At 38.7% G+C, this 24,272-nt stretch overlaps 1 protein-coding gene across 1 annotated transcript in view; it reads right to left on the bottom strand.

Moving 5' to 3' along the window:
• The window catches only part of LOC131693086 (dual specificity protein kinase pyk3), a 202,085-nt gene that overhangs the window by 155,116 nt on the left and 22,697 nt on the right, over positions 1-24,272 (bottom strand). The window lies entirely within an intron of this gene.

The raw sequence follows: 24,272 nt of genomic DNA, 5'->3' as shown, positions 1-24,272 counted from the left end.
CGAACTGTCAAAATCTGGAGCCAAACGAGCATGACGCCATACAATGCAAACAAGCAGAACAAGTATTGCGATTTTATTTAAAAAAATGTATTTTGTTATTTACAGTACGCATCACTTTTCATGTCCATATTAGTATTTTACAATGTTATTTAGAAAGATATTCATTGGGTTCACTATAACTGCATAAACATCATTTTACTTATGCTCTGTTTCATCAACATTGTGTTTTTTTCGGAAATTATATATTTTTTTCTTTTCTTAATTTCTTGTTGCTCAGTATCAAACGTATAGATTCTCTTTTGATTCATATATTGAACCATTTGAAAAAAATATTTTGATAAAACCAGATGATCGAATACAGTCGATCACGTTCGGGCTTGCACATTTTTGGGTGATGCCAGTTTAACATGCTTGTTTTTCTAGTTGCCAGTTTTGTGGTTTTTACATCCGCGAGTCTATTACTATGACTGTTTATTAGACTGGTTCAATTTTTGACTTTTAGCTCCACCAGGCTCTACTGATTCCTTTTATGGCCCTTAGTAATTGGTACCGATCGGTTGTGTCTACGGACCCTCCAAAAATTTCAAAGTTTCTATGGGAGTTTGTATGGAAAATCGGTTAACATTGAAAATAAATTCTTAAAAAATCACCTCATCAATCAATTAATCAGTATACTATATATTTCTAAAGATATTCTTCTACTCAACACATTCAGGGAACATTTCAAGTTTATGAAAATTCGTTGAGAAAAGTTATTAAGGACATGTATTCAAAATAATTGAAAAACATATGTAATTTTTTTGTCATCCTTCCGCCGCGTTGTACATATTGTTATATTATTGTAAGAAACACGTGACCAAACGCCATCTCTCTTCCATAAAACAAAACTACTTGCTTGTTTGCCGAGAATTCTGCCCAGTTGTTGTATAAACACTAGACTGGTTCATTTTTTGACTTTTAGCTCCGCCAGGCTCTACTGATTCCTTTTATGGCTCTTAGGAATTGTGCAAATTTTGGTACCGATCGGTTGTGTCTACGGACCCTCCAAAAATTTCAAAGTTTATATGGGAGTTTGTATGGAAAATCGGGTAACATTGAAAATAAATTCTTAAAAAATCACCTCATCAATCAATTAATTAGTACACTATATATTTCTAAAGGTATTCTTCTCCTGGACACATTCGAGGAACATTGCAAGTTTCTAAAAATTCGTTGAGAAAAGTTATTAACTAAAAAAGCAGTATGACTTCAAAACAAGTGGATTTTATTAGTAATCATAGCAACCCTGTCTGAATAGCTGTATCTGCCATATGCGAGCGGTGGGTGGCAAGTCCAGTTTACTCTTGTATAACGATGTAGCTATTCAAACAGGGTTGCTATGGTTACTAACAAACTCCAATTGTTTTGAAGTCATACTGCTTTTTTAGTTAATAACTTTTCTCAACGAATTTTTAGAAACTTGCAATGTTCCTCGAATGTGTCCAGGAGAAGAATACCTTTAGAAATATATAGTGTACTAATTAATTGATTGATGAGGTGATTTTTTAAGAATTTATTTTCAATGTTACCCGATTTTCCATACAAACTCCCATATAAACTTTGAAATTTTTGGAGGGTCCGTAGACACAACCGATCGGTACCAAAATTTGCACAATTCCTAAGAGCCATAAAAGGAATCAGTAGAGCCTGGCGGAGCTAAAAGTCAAAAAATGAACCAGTCTAGTGTTTATACAACAACTGGGCAGAATTCTCGGCAAACAAGCAAGTAGTTTTGTTTTATGGAAGAGAGATGGCGTTTGGTCACGTGTTTCTTACAATAATATAACAATATGTACAACGCGGCGGAAGGATGACAAAAAAATTACATATGTTTTTCAATTATTTTGAATACATGTCCTTTCAAAATGTTTGACGGCATTTATCAACATTTTCATTTTAACAGCAAATTGCGTACAAAATAATCCCATTTCATGACAAATATAGTGTTGATAGTTTTCTTTTGAATTTTATATGTCAATGAGAGCATGAAGAGAGGTTCTCTCAGTTCACGATCCCGTAGCTGTCAATGATTCTAAGAAGCATACGTTCATCTAAATTACTAAATTTCGTTTGCTTTAATCCAAAGAGAAAATTTAATTCAGCTACAAAACTAAGTCTGCTAGTTAGCAACACTAGCAAACTAATGTAGCAAGTTAAATCCACAAACCTTATCTTTTCGTATTTTGGCGAGCTTGTAAGTCCGCGAATCGTAAAATTTACCTCATGAATCACCGCATGAAAAGTAATTTATGTGAGTTTTCAATTTATTTGTCTTGGGAATGGAGAAACATTAAATTTTCTCTAATCAGTGGGTTTTGATGCCCGTCAAACAAATTTTAACTTAATGCTACGTCGCACAACTTCTGACTCTACCCTCCCCCTCGTCACACTTTGTCACAAATTTTGTATACCCTACCTACCCAAAATGCTACGTCATTTATACATATCCCCTAATGCGACAGAACAACGAACAACACAAAAATAACGGGTGTTCAATAAAAAATGAGAATGATTCCAATACTTTTCTGTAATTAAAGTAGAGCGTAATTTTTTTGTCTCCAAGAGAATTGCTCTCTGGACTCCCCAGAAATGGATGGCATGTTTCTTTTTGCTCGGATGCTGTCAGTTCAATCGAAGATGGTGTCAAAACATCAAGCACTCCGCGAGAGTGTTGTACGGTTTTACGAAACGCATGGTCATCGTTTACGCATGTTTACGGTAGACCACTTTCGAGACGAAAACGTACCCGTGAGTACAGTTTACCGGATCCTGGCATCCCTGAGCATGGAGCTGAAGGCCGGTAGCGGCCGTCCGGCGAAGATATTGACAAATAATAAGAAGGAAGCGTTGAAAAAGCCGTTCGACAACAAGGACGGAACGAGTTTGCGTGACGCCGGCTGAAAATATCACTGCTCCCATACCTTGATTCATCGAACCCTTAAGATGGAGGACATCATCTGTCGGAAGAAGACTCGGTCCCCCGAGTACATGGGCGAGCAGACAGCGATCGTGAAATCGCAGTGCCGGTGGATGACGAAGAATTACTGTGGGACGTCGTTAGTGCTAGACGACGAAAATTACTTTTCGAACCACTTTTAAGGAAATCCAGCGACAAGCCGAAAAAAAGTTATGCTGTACATCGCCATATCGGACAGAGGGATTTCAAAGCCGTGGTTCAAGCCGAGCGGTCTGGCCGTCAATCAACAAGTGTACCAGGAGGAGTATTTTGAGAAAATCCTTCATCCGTTCTCAAAGCAGCATCATGCGGATGGGAAGTACGTCTTCTGGCCGGACAAGGCGTTTTCCCATTACGCTAAGAAGACACTGATCTTGAGCAAAAAACTATAATGTTAATGTTAAAACTATATGTTTATTATGGCGAACTTCCGGCTGCTGTTACGCTTTTCTAGAAATGTTCAGCAATTTTCGATATAAGAGAGGGGTGCATTTTGCCACGAGAGTGCATTTTATCCCATCCTCCCCTACATGTTGTGTTAGTTACCCTGGAACGTTCAGCGTGCTTGTTTACATAGGGATTATTCATAAATTTAGTGATAATTTATACGTTATTTACCAAGGGGCGGGGGGCTATAATTTTGTGACAAAATGCTACGCGGAGGGAAGGGAGGTGGTCAAAAATTGCCGAAAATAAGCTATGTCATTTGTGTACGGCTCCTAAGATTGACAACTGGAGTTGTGAAAAAACACTCCTTCATAGTAGCATGTCCATTGAAGTCAAAATGTTATCCCAAAAATACGTAATATACAGAAAACTTCGGAAAATGTTACGCTGCACAGAGGAGTAACTGGGGTCAATTCCTGGCCAAAACTATTTGTTGCTGGTATTGCTTTTATTATGCCTTAATATGAACAAAAAATAGACTAAAATTGGTTTTTGGAACAATTTGACATCTATCCACCTACCAGTGCATAGGTCAATTTTCTATATCCTTTCGAATACTAGTAATTTAGAAGTGATCTTTGTGAATACATTTGGTTTTTCAGTTGCAAAAACAGTTGATCAGTGGAAAAGGGGGAAGAAAAGGGATGCCTGTGCATATTTTCATAGAGATACATTTTGAAATACATAGTACTTGGCCCTACAGCATTTCGGTGTACCTCAAATTACTAAAAATTGCAATATTTTCAAATCGCTTGCAATCTGTGGATCGGACAAGATCGGAAGAGTTCGAATGTTTTTCAGATAGCTGGAATCTACTTTTGTAATACTGCTTCAGAAACTTTGCCGGATCTTGCCGTATACTGTATATTTTTTATCATTCAAATTTGGAAAATAATGTTTAAAAAACTAATTTTTTAAAGCTGATGCAATCCACAACAACACTACTATTTTCAGTTGGTTTGAGCCTAAAGTTATACAAAAGGCTGTGTTCAACTACATTTGTAACAATATTGTCTTACTTAATACAGTCATCATCACTAGAAAGCGATATTGCTGGATATATAATTAAAATGACTAAAAACCCCTTAAAATATCACCACTTTGCATCCAAGCAAAAAATCTTTAACAATTTTTGACATACTCCTAATTTGGCCATGTTATTCAACAAGCATTTAGGTATGTAAAAAAATATAACGAAATAGAAAATCGAAAAAAAAATATTTTGGTTATTGGCCAGGAATTTGTTCTAGTTACTCCTCTGTGCGCTGTCATGAAATTCTTCAGTTTTCAGGAAAAGATATATTTACGTAAATTGGATTTTTGGTTTCAGCGTTTTGAACAAAAAATTTTAGCTGCACTGTTCCCACCAACTGGGTACTGCTATTTATCATTCATTAGGCGATCTATTGTTTCGAATAACATCTATTTTAATTTTCTTGGTGAAATTTGTATAATAATTCAATTTTTTGAAAACAATCTCAATGGTCTATAAAACATGCAACATAAACATAAATATTTCTCTATATTTTTGGCACCAAGATTTCTTTTTGCGTCTATTTTTATGCATATTAATAAGCTGAAATTCACTAGATTTTTTCATTTCATTAATATCATAAAAATTATTACATTGTTCAGAAAATAATAAATATATATAAATCGACAAAAGTTTTTCAGTTTTTCTCTACACGGAATCCAAATTCCTAAATTCGTGAATAATTTGCCATAAATTGCGGAACAATCACGTTTGTACGATTGATTAAAAATCATTGCTTTGTGTTCAATTTTTCTCCCGTAACACCTTGAACTTGAGTCATTTATCCGCTAAATTATTACCAATTCGTTTTTTAGCAAATTACTCACGATCCATTTTAAGCGCTCGTGAATAAGAAAACATGAACTTGGAATGTAGAATATACCCCTGCTCATTTTCTCTTTCTTGCTCTTGTTCATAATTCAAACAACTCAACTTATGGTGTTGATAAATTCATGTTTACTATTGCACAAAATTGGGATTATTATTCATGGAGCCAATATAGCTTGACTGTACCAACGTGAATTTTCTATAAACTGATATGAACACAGAAGATAACTAAAAGTCACAGTTGATATACATACTAGTATCTGTTTTAATCGTGAAGATAAAGTGAAGTTTATTATTACATACACAATGAAATTAAAAGGAAGACTTCTATCTTGAGTGTGTTAAAATCCGTGAATTGGTTCCTGCTCCATTGTATATTGATTATGATCTTTTATTTGTACTTCTGAAGCAATTCCGAAAGCCATAAGATGCGGCCGATCGATTCCACTTTCATGATCTAGCTCATGTATTATGTATTTTGCGCATGGTGTCAATATGTTAATGTGAATTATTTACGAGAATAATTTCACCGAACTCGGAACATTATTCATAGATCCAATGTTGCTTCGTGAACTGGTGGTATATTTTTCACGATCTATCTTGCGTGCCCATGAATAAGTTCACAAATTTAGAAGATGACCCTAATCAATTTCATTTTCATGTAACCAAGTTCATGGTCGTGAAATTTTCCCGTGAAAAATTTGTTACGACTTTTTACGAACTACTACGAACTAGCAATTTTCACTACGGTTTACAGTACACTTAAACACGAGCATTTGGGTCGTTTTACCGCGGTCTCCTGGAGAATTTCACACTGGGTGGACTATCAACCCTAAATACGGCGGTCTCTGGACAAAGTAAAAAATTATAAACACAAAATAGCGGACTAATTCACCTCAAGGACGTTACTAATTATACAAAACAGCTTATATAGACGAGACTTTACATTATTTTATTAAGACAAAACACAAAAATACTTGCATATAACTTTTTTTCACTTTTTCGACGTGTAGAAACTCGTTGCGGCCGGGACGAACGTTGGTCGACTTACTGCTTCAGGGGCTTCCGGGGACTATGGCGACGATCAGGAACAGGAACAAGTTTCAGATCGGCTACTTCCGTCGGTTGAGAATCCAGTTTGGACGAGGTCTTGGCCGTGTAACGTGTGGCCTACCTTTCGATTATGGTCCGGGAATGGTGCACTTTCGCGAGCTACTTCACGCACTTTTCACCAACTAGCTTGGCATCATTGGACCAACAGTGCACTCGCTTCGCTTGTGGTTTTTACCGGGCCTTTGCTCGCGGAACACTACAGTAGTTCAGATCATTCAGATCTCACTTTAACCCATTCATGCCCATGTTGTTTGTGGACAACAACGTTTTTAAACAGCTATAACTTTTGATTGAGGCAAGATTTGCTCACAAAAACAAGTAAGGCTAATGAATGTGACTATTACCTTTCATTTGAGTAATAACAGTTACAAGGATCAGCTCTAGAAGCGAAGTAATTGCAATTAGTCTGACTCGATTCCGATGGAGCAGTGCTTCCAGGGACTGTTTACGTTGACGACGGAAAATGATTTTTTCATATATCTTCGTTATGGTGCAATATTTTTGAAAACTGATAAAACTTATCAATTCAGACTGTTTTTAGCTAGGGCGACCCATAAATGACGTAGCATTTTTTGAGTGATTTTTAACACCCCCCCCCTCCCCCATCGTAGCATTTCGTCTCAAACCTCTAAATACCCCCCCCCCTGGTAAATACGTAGCTTGAAGGTAATTCTCCCCCCCCCCCTTGTCCCCTTAAAATAAAAAAAATAAGAATGATGTTAGTTATTCTCCTTTAATACAGCTACGTAGCATGACATGACTTCCTACCCCCCTGTCGTCACTCATCATCACAAAATACAAAACTCCCCCCTCCTCCATATAATGCTACGTCATTTATGGATGATCCCCTACGTTTTCCATGCAATTGGACTATTGTAAATATTCTCGAAGAATTGTATTGAGCATTGGAATGTAAAAATTGAGCAGTTTCTAGCACTGCAAGAGAAGCACTTATCTTTTTGACAATAGACTTTTCGTGATTCTTGATGTCACCGTTTTGAAGGAAAAACAGTTTTGAAACCATACATGCACTAGAAAAAAGTTGAGCATGAAAGGGTTAACCGTACCGGAAAATAACAGGTGGAACGCACTATCCCAATAGATTGACGGGATTTCGCTGCCGCTGGACTTCACTCCTCGGACCTGATTTTCTTAATTGATCCCGTTTTCGACGCGGGAAGCCCTTTTTATTCCTCCGTGCTCCCGGAAACCATCTCCACTCTCGATCGATGACCTCTTCTTGTATATAGCGAAGCAGGGGAAAATATTGTTTAGGGGCCATACACTAATTACGTAAGTGCATATGGGGGGAGGTGGAATTTCAAAATATCTTACAAATTCTTATCTGAGGGGGAGGGAGGGTCTGTCCTTTCTTACGTAATATCATAAAACAAGTTTAAATAATTAAATCCATAAGGAAAATATTCTTTTTAATAAGAAAAGGGAACTATTTTCATTTGTACCATATAATCCTTGTATATCAAACAATATGATTAATTTTTTGGCTCTTGGTTGTACATTGTTCTGTTCGGGAACTGGAGTCACAATATGCCTTACAAGTTAAGAAGTGTTGATACCCTTCGTGTTGTTAGACCGACTTTGTCCTTTTCAATCGTTCGATTTAAACCCGCAAGGTATCTGGAAAATGTTCTAACATGCGATTGTCAAAGATCTTGAATGTCGAATATTTCCAGAGTGTGAACTGTATTTTAATTCTAGAAAATTCGAAGATGGTTAACTCGGAGCTATGCGTGTGATAAGCGTCACAGCTGGAACTCAGAATAAATTCATGCCAGAAGAGGTTATAAACTCTTTTAAATTCTACATCTCAAGAAAATATTTTCAAAGGAAGGGGAATATAGCACATAGATCAAAATACTGCTCGCAGTGGTTCGTCTCCAACAAAAAAGTGGAATGTAGCAAAGCAGATCATGTGGACCAAATTGGAGTTACTGAATATCTGACAACAGTTATTCTTTCTATTGGGCGAGATTGGCATGCAATTAAAATTCATGAGTTTTCTTGTAATAATTCTATACATATCGTTTTCGCTATCTTATTATTTGATGAATTAACAATTCGATTTTTTAATTACTATAATCATGATAAGATCTTATGTAGGGGGAGGGGGAGTTCACCAAAATCTTACGAACTCTTATCTGAGGGGGAGGGGGAGGTTGAAAAGCTATAAAAAAGCCTTACGTAATTAGTGTACGGCCCCTTACAAACATGTATGGGTTGGTGCCCCGATAAAAAGCTTATTTGAATTTTTAGATCGGATTAGTTGCATGCAAAACCTTTACATTGTATAATTTTACTTATCACCAAATAAACAAATGAACAAAAAAATGTAAATAAACAATCTGACATATAATATAAACAATTGAGTAAATACATAAATAATAGGGAAATATATAAATAAATAAATAAATAAATAAATAAATAAATAAATAAATAAATAAATAAATAAATAAATAAATAAATAAATAAATAAATAAATAAATACATAAATAAATAAATAAATAAATAAATAAATAACTGAATAAATACTGACGGGCACCAACCGAAGACTACTAAACATAAAATAAACATCCTTCAAACATGTAAACACCGAAGCTATGACATTTATTTCACATTTAGACATTTATCGACAATATTTACAAATATAACAAAATTTCTAGGGATCTATATTAAGCTGGCCCAGTGACCATGGATTTATTGTGACCAACGAAACACAGATCACAAATTTCACAAAATTTGGAAAATCATTTGGGAATTTAATTTTATTTCATCAACTTGTTTATGAAATAGAATGTAGTTTTGCCCAGCTAGCGACCAGTCATATGATCGAGCGACATATATTAGGAAACTAGCCACGTTGAATATTGTCATGTCCGAAAGAAAACTCAAAAATATATTTCATGCTATTAATTGCAAAAATCGTGACTAAGCTCATAAAATCATGATAATGATTCATTACACCACCAGAAGAATCCTATAGTAAACTATTCAGGAAAATTTCACGATATCCTAAATAAAAATCGCGAAAATCCTGATTAACTTCCCAAAATTACGAATATCGCTCAACCCTTGGCTCTTTTATTCGATATATGAAGATAAATGGATCTGCAATTTACCAACTATAAACATAAAGGAATTCACTGTTCATGAAACAACCACAGTAGTTCAATATTTGAATTTCAAGCCATGCCTTTTTGGTTTGAATAAGTTTTGTGGAAACCAGCGTTTCAAATAAACTACACATTTCACACCAAGGAGCCTGTTTCCAAAGGAGCGGTGGAAGCAGATCATTGTTATGCACGTTTCTGGGAGTGAGTAAAAAAATCAAAGCAATCCAAGTTGGTTTTGACTCTTAGGTTTTCACTCCTGGTTTTGGCTCCTCTTGTCCACCTCGGTTTGTGATTCTTGTTCTGGCGCCGCTTATAGACCGAATTTAATTTCAAACTTTGCTAGTAAGGCTTCAAGATTTGTTTGTTTAATTTCTCAATTATCCCAGCAGATTGTACAGGGTGCGCCAGCTGGATGTATCCTTTTTCAACATTGAACAACTCCGCCATTTTTTAGCCGTTTTCACAAGTAAACAAGTTTTTTAGGATATTTTATCCTATTTATTATAAACCAGGTTTAGAATACAACGTCGATTAAATGACCACCCCCATTTGATACACAAAAAGCAGCTCTTTTGAGGGCATTTTGCATGACATTGGACAGCGTTTCGGGCTTAATCGCCGCAATTTCAGCTCGTATATTACCTTTGAGTTCGTCAAGATGCTTATGTTAGCTAGAATACACTTTACTTTTCAAATAACCCTACAGAAAAGTCTGGCGCCGTTAAATACGGAGAACGAGAAGGGCATTCCAAATCACCATTTTTTTAGACAACGCGTCCTGCGAATTTGCTCTGTAAGAACTTGATTGCGGTGTGGTAAAGTGCCCTGTCTTGTTGAAAATAGAAGTTTTTCAGACCTTCTTTATGCATTTCTGGACAGTCGTCGATGGTCTCTGCCTCTTTGAAGAAATAAGGACCAATGATTGTTTTGGAGCACACTCCGTCCCAAACAATTTCTGCTGAAGTGATGAAATCCAAAAGTTCAAATGCATAGTGGAAGGATGCAAAACAGGTGTACTATTTATTACTGTAATGGCCTAAGCCTAGCCTAGTACGCTAACCATTGAATGCTGGCCTTCGAGGTCTCTCGAAAAGAAGGTTTCGCCATGAACTGTACCAAGGATCTGTTTTGCTTTTGTGCTTGATAAAATGAAAATTGAAAATCTAAATTGAGCTCGGGGTTTGAAACTGTATGGTGCAATTATAATCTAGTAACCTGTTTTCACTCCCTGGCGGTTTTCACTCCTCAGGAGCCAAAAAACCATGAGTGATGAAATCATGGATTTTAATGATTTGTCAAACTATGGTTTTATCAACGCCTGCTGATTAGAGTGATTTTCGAAACACTGGTGGAAACATAAAAAAATCACGAAAATATGGTGCATTATTTACGATTTTAAGAGCTTAGTCACGGTCTGGGAAGGGACGTGCAAAGTGAAAAAAGCAACTGTCACCGCGAACCGGCAATGGCCTGTCATTGCGAACCGGACATTTCTTGACGATTTTCATTTTCTTGAAATGGATAGTGTCTGGGTAGTAACGTCATATCCTTGCTATATACAGGGTGTTTTTGGAAAATATATTTTACATGTTGCTTAGATGTAACAGAAATAAATATGCAAAATGTAACGACGGCACGTGCAATTTCATTAATCTACTCAACAGTTATGGTTATGCTGACCAAATCTGACGAAAAAATCCGGACACCATTCTGCAATGAAATGCGATCGTTCACCACGGTCAGGCATACAGTCCGCATGGTGTACGGATTTTTTCGACAGAGTTGGCTAGCTTAGTTATGGTTAATGTTGTTTTACAAAGCTCAGACAATCGATAACATAATTCATGTCATGTTTGAGCTCTATTATTTTTGGCATAAATTTGAACCTCATCGGCAGAAATCTATGCCGCATCGGCACAGCACTATCATCGACATTTGCTTGAAATTATTTTGCAAGCGGATTTTTCCCTGCAAAATAACATCAATATCGGGAGAGAAAAAGAAGACCGTCTTCGCATGTCCCGTCCCAGGTCACGGTGTAAACCTTTTTTTCGAGGTGTAAGATTATATCTGGGGGTTTTGAATAAGCATTGATACCTCTTCTGACTGCACCACGATTCTTAATTGATATGACAAAGCTCATGAAAGTTCTTTGGATTGCAGCAATACCTTCCTCGAAAGAAAAGCAGCATGAAACAGATTCAAAAATAGAATACAGATGAGTTCAAATTGCTAGACATGACATGAGATGCATGATGGACGTCATAGAAAAACAATCTCAATTCTTGAACTGAGAGTTCTTATGTGATATCTGTTTCCATTGCTTGGTACATCAACATATCTCCTCACTAGCTATTTCTTGTATAGAGAGTAGTAAAAAGCGTAACTGTATGTATGCTGTTTCTCATTCTTCTCTCTATATCGTGCAATTCCTAATCTAGTACAGAAAGCATTCTCCACAAAGCAAACTTTTGTCAATATGTATATATGTAAAATACAAAAATAATCCCTTTTATGGCAAACCGGTCGTTGGATTGTGTTTTCTATAATAAACCTTCATGTCTGTCAATAGTTGAACAATACGCCCATTGTGCTCGATCTATTCTATTGTTCTACCTTCCGTGGGTGGCGGGCAAGGACAAAAAACGTCGAGCGGGTTTCATCGTACCACACAGTCTCGCCAACCGATGCTAGGGTGGATACAGATAGCTGGCACCCGAAAGTTCGGTTTTGATTGAATTGTTTCTCTTCTTATGTTTCAAAATAAAATTATATGTAAGCGATTTCTTCAAATATTTTGTTTAATTTGATAGCATATTTAAAATACAAGGGTTTAATAATTTGTAGAATTCAATCTTTGAGATGCATTTTTGGTACGTAATTACGAAATAGCTGTACGAAACAAACAAGCAAATTCTGTCCGAAATTGAAAAAACGGTAATTATTAACATTACCTACTATTTGCAACACAAGTTTTACATTCGCAACGATTTCGATTCTCTACGACGAGCATCATTTGTCGTCACTGTGAAACAACAAAAGATCTCGACTACTAACCACTCTATATTTAGTTTAAACGAACGAAACTAATACGCAACCTTTTGTATCTACGTTCGCCAAAGATTGAACATTGGTAGTGCATTTGCCACTAGTGCCCTTACTATCAGTGAAGGGTTCAATATTTTCCATTTCGCCTCAACAACCGCCCTGGCATAGATCAAGAGAGTATAGTTGAGTCGACGACTCTATATAGGCATGGAGGACTTGATTGCCAGCAGAGTGTTAGTTTTCAACGTGGTAGAATGGGACTTCACTAGTATCGTATTCACGATCGAAATGGAAATCACTATGCAATGGCAGTATACTTCATAATATGTATACTGATTGATGGTCTGGCGTCTCGACGAGAAGGAAAAAAACGCGAAAGCTGAAACAATTCATGTCAGAAGAATGAATTTATACGATTACAACGATGAATGAACAGAACGGAAACCGATAGAAAAGCTATCTGTGCTCCCTTACCGGGATGATATTTTTATCGTGGCCTCCGTATGCTAATCGAGTAATAAATTGTATAATATTTAGCAATGCCAGGTGTTTTGCATATCACTTGAAATGTTGTATTCAATCAAATGGCATTTCTCTGGTATTATATTTTTAAGGTTCCGGTAGTTGCATGGTGCAATGAGTGGGTTGTAAATGCTTACTTTTTTCATATAGAAAGGTTATGTAATCGCTCCAAAGTTCGATTTCTCGCCCGAAGCCGAAAAGCGAATTTTTCACAATAGTTTTACTACCATACTGGGGCGGATCCGAAAATTTTCGATTTGTTGTGAAATTTTAAATTAGTATCAAACTCAAAATCATTTCAAACCAAAATTTTTAATTGAGATTAGTACGTATTACAGTTGTACAGTACTGGACAAAATAAATCATACACCACTTATTTTTATTTTTCGTGACCAATATTTCAGCCGGTTTTGAAATTAGCAGGCTGGTCCCTTGGGGAATGTTACTGTATTTTGTCATGATAAAAATTTGCCGATATGGAAAATATACGATAATGCATGACTTTCTCAATATGTATTGATTTATAATAAGGAAACTGTATTAATATGGACAAAATAAATCATACACCTTTTGTTTTGTTCTTCAATAACTTTTATCGATTTATTTTTCACTTTTCAATATTTGGTGTGACCACCCTTAGCTTTCAACACTGCTTCCAATCGTCTTGGCATACTTTCGACGAGGTTTTTCAGATATTCCTGATCAATTTCTTCCCATGCGGTCTCAAGAGCTTCAAAATAGACATTTTTGTTGGAAAACGTCGTCTTGTCTACTTTTCCATCCAAATAACCCCACAAATTTTCGATTGGGTTCAGATCAGGAGATTGTGGAGGCCATTCAAGAACTTTTACCCTGTTTGATTTGAAGAACGCAGTAGTTTTCTTGGCAGTATGCTTCGGATCATTGTCTTGTTGGAAAATGAATTTGGTTTCTAGACCAGTTTTCAAAAGAGAAACCTCCAAATTTCCACACAGCAAGTCAATGTACACATCAGCAGTCATAATCCCCTTGATGTGTGCCAAACTTCCGACTCTAGATCATGCGAACGATCCCCACACCATAATGTTTCCACCTCCATGCTTCATCGTCTTTTGAATATATGCTTCCTTAAGTGCATCACCAGAATGTCTCCAAACTCTTGAACGTCGCTTTTGTCCGAATAGCTCAAACTTACTCTCGTCCGTCCATAAAACTGTTTTCCAGAAGTCCACAGTCATACCAACGTATTTTTTGGCAAACTCCAATCGCTTCTTTTGGTTTCGTTTGTTAATGAATGGGCGCTTAGATGCAAAACAGCTCTTTAGTCCACTTTCGGCGAGCCGCCGACGAACAGTACGTCGACTAACATTGAGATCCAACGATTCCGAAATATTTCTCGACGATAATTTCGGATTTTTTTAGCCAATCGAACAATTCTGACATCATCACGATGCGTCGTCAAGCGATGGCGGCCTTTCCGGATAAATTTCCAACAATTCCTTGTGTTTTTTATTTCTTCCATATATGCTGCACAGCTCCAATCGAAATTGAGTATCGCTTAGCAATTTCCCGAAAAGAAATGTCTTTTTCACGGTCGCGTATCACCAGATTTCTAACGTCCAGCGAAATCTGCTTTCCAGACATTTTTAATGTTCAAAATGGAACCAACTCAGAATGTCGAGTGAAAACTAAATCTATCTTGGCACTACGGCTGTCAAAGGATGCAGTGATGCCAAAATTTCAAAATTGGTTTAATTGGTTTTATCGTAAAATGTGATTTTTGAAGTGTATGATTTATTTTGTCCACCGTATAATGAACAATTATTCATATAAAAATTTCTAGCAGAAATACCTCATTATTATCAAAATCTCAGTCTCTACTATTGTTTGAACTGCAACAAATTAAAAAAAAATTCCATTCATGCCATCGTGCTTATTAAAGAAATAACGCTAATATGATCAAAAATGCATTTTTAGAACAAGCGTATGATTTATTTTGTCCAGTACTGTACAATATTGTAACCTATTATTCCTTCTGTGATGCGAGCGACATTTTATTTCTTGCACCAGTAAACCAAAACGGTTAGACCAAGTCTGAAGCATTTCCAAACTCCAATATTGAATTGATTCTTGTCGGTTATACCGCCCAAAATAAATAATTTTTTGAAAACTCAATTGGTTCACACGGAAAAACATCTGTTCGTAAATTCATGATAAAACATATTTGTAAAAGGAGCCGTTTGTGAACATCAGACTAGGCTTCCGGAAATTTTGAATAATAAATCTCATATTCAGGAAAATACTTGTATTTTCACACAACTAGTTCATCGAGTGTAACGACATGTCGTCGCTGTTGTGCTATCTTAAGACTAACGCCATTTTGGGGTGAACTGAGTTAGATATGGCATGATACAAAATTTTAAAATCTCTATAAAGTCGCGTTTTCAGAATTTTGAAACTCTGCTGGGTTACTGAGATATAGCGAAACACGATTATGACAAGCGCCAATTTCTCGGGTGATCGACTTGTGCTATCTTATGATAAAGAAAAAAGAGACAACATTCTTAGTTTGTTGGCTTGCTATAAGCCAAAAAGCTTATAGCAAGTCAACAGATGTCTCTGATGACATAGGTTCCTATGCAAATCAACCATAAACATTAGCCTGGTTCTTGTCTCGGGAGCAAAAATTTACCTACCATAGTTTTTTCTGGGAATGGTAAGCTTATATTTTCAAGATTATTGAACAAATTTCCTTTTTAGATTTCCACTAGTCTTGGAAAGTATACCGAAATGTAGTGATGGATTATACAAGAAGAATATTTGTTTCGTCTAGTCGCCTGTCAACAATAACATTGTTTGATATATATTGTCTCTAAATTGTTAATGGATCCAACTTTTGTTTATTGTTTTTTTTCGAATAAAGGAGGAAAATTGAGAAAACTTGGTGTTCCAATACCATCATTTTGTAACCTGATAATGCTGCTATCGTATAGAAAAGTATAATATTCATACGTCTCCCAACCTTTGAACGGAACGGATCGTTATATTTCACAGTGGTGCTCGGTGTGTAAATTTTAGTGAGTCAAGGTCATCCTTTGTTCGTTCGTTAGCAGCCGTTCTGCTGGTGCCGACAGTAAATCCAGTACATTGTTTTCGCTGGTGCGGAACAATCGACGTTGTTTGCAGATAAGTTTTGCTTTATTTTTTTTTTCCTCGTTTGCTTTCTTTCCTTTTCCCTACTTTTACTCTACCTTGTAATCAAATAATAAGACACATTCCCGTTTATATAACGCTCTGCCCTCGTGCTTAAATGGCCGAGGGCGAAATACCATCTGATGTAATCATGGAAGTCCCTGATCCCCCTAATACTCGCATTGCTCCCCGTATAAAGCAGTACCCAGAAGGTTCCTCTGGGCCATGGGTGGTATATTTTCGGACCGGAGAGAAATCGGTTAATATATTAAAACTTTCTCGAGATCTGACTGCTAATTACCCGGCCGTAACTCAGATAACACGTGTTCGGGCAAACAAGATACGTGTTCTAGTGAGTGATCTCGGCCAGGCAAACGCGATTGCTTGCTGTGAGCGCTTTACGCGGGAATTTAAAGCGTACGTGCCTTGTGTGGCCTGTGAAATCGATGGGGTAGTGTCCGAACCGGGCCTGAAATGCGAAGAACTGTTGGAGCACGGGGTTGGTTGCTTTAAGGACCCCTCTCTTGAACAGATTAAGATCTTAGAATGCAAACAATTGTATACCGCAAACACCGAGGGAGGTAAGACTACCTACTCTCTATCAGGCTCGCTTCGGGTGACATTCGCCGGGTCCTCTCTTCCCAACTACATCCTCCTTGACAGGGTTCGCCTACCAGTTCGCCTGTTTGTACCGCGGGTCATGAGCTGCAGCAATTGCAAGCAGTTGGGCCACACAGCCACATATTGTGGAAATAAGAAACGATGCGGCAAATGCGAAGGAGAGCACGAGGATGACTCTTGCGACAAAGAAACTGAAAAGTGTATTTGCTGCGGGGGCCCTTCACATGCTCTTAAATCATGTCCTGCGTACAAGCAGCGCGGGGATAAAATTAAGCGCTCCCTTAAGGAACGCTCAAGGCGTTCTTATGCAGAAATGCTAAAGAATGCTTCGCCATCTGTCCTGTCCGAAAATCCCTATGCTGGTTTGGCTAACGTTGAGCAAGAATCTGACGACCCACGAGAGGGAACATCTTTGGTTAACCCAGGGGAATCCAGGAAAAGGAGAAATCCAGCCTCCCCTACATTGCCTCGTAAGGGTGCCAAGGTGTCGTCCACTCAGAGTGCGCCATCTACAACCAATAAATCCACCGGAAGTGATGCACAAAAGCCGAAGCAATTTGCTCCAGGACTTGGAAATATTAATTCTAACAAGGAGTACCCACCACTTCCAGGGACATCCAAAACCCCAAGTGTCCCCTTTTTTCAAACAGATACTCAGTCCAGTAGCGGACTAATGAAATTTTCTGACATAGTGGACTTAATTTTCACAGCTTTCAATGTTACTGATCCTCTTAAAAGCCTTCTGATACGTTTTCTCCCTATAGTGCAAACATTTTTGAAGCAGTTGACTACTAAATGGCCCCTCCTTGCAGCGATCGTATCCTTCGATGGCTAAGTCATCGAACGAGGTCACCGATTCGATCACTGTTCTACAGTGGAACAGCAGAAGTATCCTCCCGAAAATCGATTCCTTTAAATTTTTACTAAATAGTTTAAAATGTGATGCTTTCGCATTATGTGAAACTTGGTTAACTTCCGATATAAATCTCAACTTCCACAACTTTAATATAATTCGTCTGGATCGAGAAAACCCCTATGGAGGAGTACTTTTGGGGATCAAAAAGTGCTATTCTTTCAACCGAATTAACCTCCCTTCGACACCAGGCATTGAAATTGTCGCTTGTCAAGTTTTAATCAAAGGTAAAGACCTTTGCATTGCTTCCATCTACATTCCTCCTAGAGCCTCGGTAGGGCACCGAACGCTTTGTAATATCACGGAATCCTTACCGGCACCGCGGCTAGTTCTGGGAGACTTTAACTCGCACGGTACGGTATGGGGCTGTCTTCATGATGATAATAGATCAACATTAATCCAAGATCTTTGCGATAATTTCAACATGACCATCTTAAACACGGGAGAAATGACGCGGATTCCTACACCACCAGCACGCGCAAGCGCGTTGGATTTATCGCTATGCTCGACATCGCTACAGTTAGATTGCATGTGGAAGGTGATCCCTGATCCCCACGGTAGCGATCATTTGCCTATCGTGATTTCAATTGCTAACGGTTCAAGACCATCGGAAACAATCAATGTATCGTATGACCTCACACGAAACATTGATTGGAAGAGTTACGCGACCGCGATATCCGTTAAAATCGAATCCACTCAAGAACTTCCTCCGGAGGATGAGTACAGGTTTTTGGCTGGCTTGATTCTCGACAGTGCGAATCAAGCTCAGACTAAACCAGTACCCAGCGCGAATACCCATGGACGGTCTCCCACCCTGTGGTGGGATAAAGAGTGCTCAGAGCTGTACGCGGAAAAGTCCACTGCATATAAGGCCTTCCGGGAAGACGGGTTACCCGCTAGCTATCAACAGTACGCGTCGTTAGAAAGGCGAATGAAGAGTCTAATGAAAGCCAAAAAACGCAGTTATTGGCGCCGGTTCGTCGACGGGTTAACGAGAGAAACAGCGATGAGCACTCTTTGGGGTACGGCTCGACGTATGCGTAATCATAATAGTACCAACGAGAACGTGGAATATTCAAACCGTTGGATATTCGCTTTCGCCAAGAAGATCTGTCCGGACTCTGTCCCGGTACAGAAAACGTACCACGCCGCGTCTTCTCACGATACCGCGAACGAAACACCGTTTTCGATGGTGGAGTTCTCACTTGCTCTCTTATCGTGCAACAATAACGCCCCAGGGTTAGACAGAATCAAATTCAACTTGCTGAAGAATCTGCCTGACACTGCAAAAAGGCGCCTGTTGAATTTATTTAACAAGTTTCTTGAGGGTAACATTGTCCCTTATGAATGGAGGCAAGTGAAGGTCATCGCCATCCAAAAACCAGGAAAACCAGCCTCCGACCACAACTCGTATCGGCCGATTGCAATGCTGTCCTGTATTCGGAAGTTGTTCGAGAAAATGATCATGTTTCGCCTCGACAATTGGGTTGAAGCAAATGGCTTACTGTCAGATACACAATTTGGCTTCCGCAAAGGCAAAGGGACGAACGATTGCCTTGCGTTGCTTTCTACAGAAATCCAAATGGCCTATGCTAACAAAGAGCAGATGGCATCAGTCTTCTTGGATATTAAGGGGGCTTTTGACTCAGTTTCTATCAACATTCTGTCAGAGAAGCTGCACCAGCATGGTCTTTCACCAATTTTAAATAACTTTTTGCTAAACCTGTTGTCTGAAAAGCACATGCACTTTTCGCATGGCGATTTAACAACATCGCAATTTAGCTACATGGGTCTTCCCCAGGGCTCATGTCTAAGTCCCCTGCTCTACAATTTTTACGTGAATGACATTGACGATTGTCTTGCCAATTCATGCACGCTAAGGCAACTTGCAGACGACGGGGTGGTCTCTGTTACAGGGCCCAAAGCTGCCGACTTGCAAGGACCATTACAAAATACCTTGGACAATTTGTCTGCTTGGGCTCTTCAGCTGGGTATTGAGTTCTCCACGGAGAAAACTGAGTTGGTTGTTTTTTCTAGGAAGCGTGAGCCGGCGCAACTCCAGCTTTTATTAATGGGTGCAACGATCAACCAGGTTTTCACATTTAAATATCTCGGGGTCTGGTTCGACTCTAAAGGTACCTGGGGATGTCACATTAGGTATCTGAAACAGAAATGCCAACAAAGGATCAATTTTCTCCGAACAATAACTGGAACATGGTGGGGTGCTCACCCAGGAGACCTGATCAGGTTGTACCAAACAACGATATTGTCGGTGATGGAGTACGGGTGTTTCTGTTTCCGATCCGCTGCGAACATACACTTCATCAAACTGGAGAGAATCCAGTATCGTTGCTTGCGCATTGCCTTGGGTTGCATGCACTCGACCCATACGATGAGTCTCGAAGTGCTGGCGGGCGTTCTTCCGCTAAAAAATCGATTTTGGGAACTCTCATATCGATTGCTCATCCGATGCGACATTCTGAACCCGTTGGTAATTGAAAACTTCGAGAGGCTCGTCGAGCTTAATTCTCAAACCCGTTTTATGTCCTTGTACTTCGACTACATGGCACAGAGCATCAATCCTTCTTCGTACAATCCCAACCGTGTCCGTTTCCTAGATACTTCTGATTCTACTGTATTCTTCGACACATCCATGAAGGAAGAGATTCGTGGAATCCCGGACCATATACGCCCGCAGGTGATCCCCAATATATTTTATAATAAATTCCGAGAAGTCGACTGCGACAAAATGTTTTACACTGACGGATCAAATCTCGATGGGTCCACTGGCTTCGGTATCTTCAACAATACTATCACCGCTTCATTCAAGCTCAATGATCCCGCTTCAGTTTACGTCGCAGAGTTAGCTGCAATTCAGTACGCCCTTGGGATCATCGACACTCTGCCCACAGATCACTACTTCATCGTTTCGGACAGCCTCAGCTCTATCGAGGCTCTTCGTGCGGTGAAGCCTAAAAAGCAATTACCGTATTTTCTGGGGAAGATACAGGAGTCCTTGTGTACGTTATCTGAAAAATCTTATCAGATTACCTTTGTTTGGGTCCCCTCTCATTGTTCTATCCCGGGCAATGAAAAGGCCGACTCATTAGCAAAGGTGGGCGCATTAAATGGTGACATATACGAAAGACCAATCTGCTTCAACGAATTTTTTAGTATTTGTCGTCAGAGGACGCTCAACAGTTGGCAAACCTCGTGGAGCAATGGGGAACTTGGACGATGGCTACATTCGATTATCCCAAAGGTATCAACGAAGCCTTGGTTCGGGGGGATGGATGTGGGTCGGGATTTTATTCGTGTAATGTCCCGACTTATGTCCAATCACTACACCATGGATGCGCATTTGCGGCGTATTGGGCTTGCGGAGAGTAGTCTGTGCGCTTGTGACGAGGGCTATCACGACATCGAACACGTTGTCTGGGTGTGCGCCGGGTATTGTGACGCCAGGTCTCAGTTAAAGGAATCCCTTCGGGCCCGAGGTAGACCACCCAATGTACCAGTCCGAGATATGCTGGCAACTCGTGATTTCCCCTATATGTCCCTTATTTATACCTTCATAAAAACGATAAATATCCCAATTTAGCCCCTCTCTTTTATTTCTCGTTTTTAGAGTTTCCTCCTGCCTTGTGGAACCGATCAGCTCCAGAGTGCCACTATGTAACCGCCATCGCCCTTACCACTACGCCTGCATAGAAGGAAACTGAAGCGAGAGCGACTCGAGGTCCGATGACTTTTGAAGGATTCCCCGCGGGTCCGAAGAATACCATCCGCCAATCCGGTACTCGACGACTTACTAGACTGAGGCGCAAATTTGATACGCTGATCTCCCTCCCCCCCCCCCCCGCCGTTCGAGCGAAAGTTGCAAGTTTTGCTCTTCTTTCCCTGTCTCTCCCCTGTCCTTGATACAACTGCTGCTACACTGATGCGGAAATAAGCCACCCTTTGAATATCTTGACCAAGCATAAGTTTTAGTTAAAAAATTCAAATTAGTATTCTGTATTCCTAGTTTTAAGATAGCTATAATTTTTACTCTTTATTGAAACTCTTGTCCTCCATCTTGTAAATAGAATTGAATCCCTAGTTTTAAGATTTCTGTGAAATTTCTCATAAATATTTGTTCCCCCTTTTGTGTACTAAACTATATTGTTAGTTTTAAGATAACCGTAAAATATTTCGTAAAATACTATTACTCCCCCTCTTGTATATCAAAGTGAATCCCTTGTTTTAAATTTTTTCATAAAAAAATCTTTTGGCCCTCTTTTGTATATTGAATCTTATTTCTAGTCTTAAGATAGCTGTAAACTTTCTTTTCCTTTGTAAAAAAAAATATTTCAACATTGTAACCTCCTAGTTTTAAGATATCCAAAATGTAAAAACAAAAGCATTTGGCACCGCCAAGCTAACGCATTTGTGCCTATCAAATAAACGAAATGAATAAAAAAAAAAAAAAAAGTATAATATTGGACAAAGTTATCTATAACGCATAATTTTACGAATCAGTTATGATTCATTTTTATATGCAATCTTCTGCGCACATTTGTGACACGTCATACATATTTTATCATTAATACACACTTATGACACGTATGCGAGCGACTTTGGTTTACATTTTAAGCAGAAACTGTAAATATAGTCAACCGATCTTAGCACAAAACGAGAGACAACTTCAGAAAAGATAGAAGCATCGAATGCCTTCTCCGAAAAGATTCTAACATTTATAAATTTTAAGATATTCAATCTCAAACTTTAAAAATCGTTTTTCTCGAAAAGTGCTAAATGGCGCTTGCCATAAGATAGCACAACAGCGACGATATGTCACCTTCTAAAGCACCCGCTTTAGCTAAAGAGTCCGCTTCTCCATTTCCTGGATTGGGCAATACGAAGGAACCCAAACTAAGGTAAACTTGTAGGGGAAGATGGGGTAAAACGCACCCCCTAATGAAATATGATCATAACTAAGCTATAGAACGTCAATTGGGAGAATTTAATTAATGATATTGTTTAGCCAATATTTGCCTCTGTAATCAAAATCATAACGCTTTGCAAAATATTCAAAATCATGAAAATAATTCAATTCTTCAAAATCATTAAAAATCACCTTTTGAAAAATAAGTGGGGCAAAACGCACCTGTGCGGGGGCAAAATGCACCACAACAACGGGGCATAATGCACTAAAACAACGGGGAGGAATGCGTCGCAACAACGGGGCAGAATGCTCGGCGAACAAGCAAGTAGTTTTGTTTTCTGACGAGATTTCATAAAAGTGTGCCATTAAATAGCCTTAGGTTATGCAATTGGTAGGTTTTCAGAACGATTTTCTGCTTTCGATTAAAAAACAGCAAAATCAGAGAAAAGGGCATTTTGCCCCCGATGGAGCTGAGATATAAATTTAGCAAAAAGTGAATTATTTAGGATTTAGTAGATTTTTTATATATAGTGCGACAGAATAATGAACAACAGTATAAATAGAACTGAAATGCTCAAATATAATAGTAAAACGGTAATTATAAGAGCGGAAAATCCTTATTGCACGAGCCACAATAATTACATGAGAAGAGTACGTTATTGTTTTTTATTTATTTCTCGAGCTGCTATTGATGAACGGTTATCAAACTTTGACAGTGTATGTTGACTATGGTGGACTTCCGACTGGTGTTACCGTTTTCTAGAAATTTTCAACTGTTTTCGATATAAGCAAGGGGTGCATTTTGCCCCGGGGGTGCGTTTTACCCCATCTTCCCCTACGATCTTACAGACAAAGCACGCAGGCGCTCCCAGATTTTCCCCAGAAAATATGGAATGTGCTTTCTAGGGATCACTGAACGGAGAGCCTCGATTGAGCTGAGGCTTTACGAGACAATAAAGTAATGATCGGTGGGCATATCAATGATCCCAAGGGTATACTGCATAGCAGAAGTTCTGCGACGTAAACTGAAGCAGGATCATTGAGTTTGAATGAGGCGGTGAGGTTTTGATTGAATATACCGAAGCCAGTGGAGCCGTCGAGGCTTGACCCGTCGGTGTAAAACATCTTGTTGCAGTCGACTTCTCGAAATTTACTATGAAAGATGCTTGGGATCACTTGCGGGCGTATGTGATCCGGGATTCCACGAATCTCGTCTTTCATGGATGTGTCAAAGAAAACAGTTGAATCAGAAGCATGAAAGAGATTGACACGGTTGGGATAGTATGAAGAAGGATTGATATTTTGTGCCATGTAATCGAAGTACAAGGACATAAATCGGGTTTGAGAATTGAGCTCGATAAGCCTTTCGAAATTTGCAATTACTAACGGGTTCAAAATATCGCATCGGATGAGCAATCGATAGGAGAGTTCCCAAAATCGATTTTTCAGCGGAAGGACGCCCGCCAGCACTTCTAAACTCATCGTATGTGTCGAGTGCATACAACCCAAAGCAATACGCAAACAAC

This window comes from Topomyia yanbarensis, chromosome 3 (genome assembly GCF_030247195.1).
Source record: "Topomyia yanbarensis strain Yona2022 chromosome 3, ASM3024719v1, whole genome shotgun sequence".
In the NCBI taxonomy this organism is placed as follows: Eukaryota; Metazoa; Arthropoda; class Insecta; order Diptera; family Culicidae; genus Topomyia; species Topomyia yanbarensis.
This window is presented reverse-complemented; position numbering and strand designations above follow the sequence as displayed.